This window comes from Aplysia californica, unplaced genomic scaffold (genome assembly GCF_000002075.1).
Source record: "Aplysia californica isolate F4 #8 unplaced genomic scaffold, AplCal3.0 scaffold00061, whole genome shotgun sequence".
Taxonomy (NCBI): Eukaryota; Metazoa; Mollusca; class Gastropoda; order Aplysiida; family Aplysiidae; genus Aplysia; species Aplysia californica.
The window spans coordinates 52799-54170 of NW_004797331.1; the positions used below are offsets into that span (position 1 = coordinate 52799).

General features: G+C 36.4%; 1 non-coding gene across 1 annotated transcript; it reads left to right on the plus strand.

Annotated features, from left to right (window-relative positions):
- Positions 1-423: 423 nt before the first annotated feature.
- On the plus strand, positions 424-495 carry TRNAH-GUG. The gene has a single exon. It is a non-coding gene; the product is annotated as a tRNA-His (tRNA).
- Positions 496-1372: the final 877 nt, after the last annotated feature.

Consider the following 1372-nt stretch of genomic DNA (forward strand, 5'->3'; position numbering starts at 1 on the left):
GAGAGAGAAACAGAGAGAAAAGGGTGGGAGGGGGGGGGCTAGAGACAGCGGAGAGCGAGAGAGCAAGAGAGAGAGAGAGGGGGGAGTCTCCGCTCTCAGAGGAGAGATCGCTGCAATTAAAGTTGTAATCAAAATGATAGTTTCGTATAAACTGTTCACCGACTTGAACATTAATTTCGCTATTATCATCTTGCAAATATGCCTACACTGGTGGTGGTGTTGCACGTTCTCTCTTTCTTTATCCCTCTCTGCCCTCCTCTTTCTCTCCTTTTCTTTCTATTTCTCGGCGCTCTCTCTCCGCCTCTCTCAGTGTCAGCTTTGAATCCTGAGAAAAATGCTATTTATAACCTCTTCGAATTGTCGTCTTTATCTTCCGCTAGATACACATCATTATTCGTCGCCACGCTAACACGGGGAACCCTGGCCGTGATCGTATAGTGGTTAGTACTTCACGTTGTGGCCGTGACAACCCAGGTTCGAATCCTGGTCACGGCAAAAGAAAGCCCCATTTTTTTTTTCATACTTTGTTGGCTGTTTTATTTGAGAATCATATTTCAAAGCGTTGATGATAATAGATAATGAATAAATGTTTTGGAAATTAATTTTTAAAACTAAAACAAATTCGACTGCTCAGTGCAGTGTTAGACTCGCCATGCACCACTTTTCAAAATGGCGTATTAGCAAATTTGCGAATCTAGAATGTAACCAAACTTTGCTTGAGAGAGGTTTTACTGGAATTGCACTCATTATCTGCAATATGAAATATTTGCTGTAAAATTGTTGTGAGTGTATAATACTATGAATAGGCCTAGTTATAGAGGCTAACACTGATGAATTTGAAAGGATAGAATCATCAATCACGGGAAACCAAGAGGAATTATAATATTAGATCTAGAATCTAGATCTATGTAAAGGTTGCTTTTTTTTTTTTCAAACTGTTTTTTACAGATTTCGTCAGCTATCTCATTTTGTAAGATTTTATTACAATAAATTTAAGGCTTAGATCTAGACATTTTTCGTCCAATAGCGTTCACACTTTGAGTGCTGACTTTATAACCAAATTGCGCGACATTTTGTCTACAAAGCAATATTATATCAATAAATAAAAGTCTATATCTAGATCTAGTATTTTATTCTAGGTATTTTTTAAAAAAATATAACTACCCCCACCCTCTTTTCCACCCTGCGAAATTTGCTATGCTTGTTTTATGGTGTGTTTTGTGCTGAAAACTTTCATTTGTGGGCTAACTGAATTTTAAAATTTAAAAAAAGAAAAGAAGCCAAAAAGAATAATTGGGGATTTCTTTTTATTGACCAGACAATAACGGTCATTTTAAATTTTCTGCCTTGTCCATTTTTAAAATTATTAATT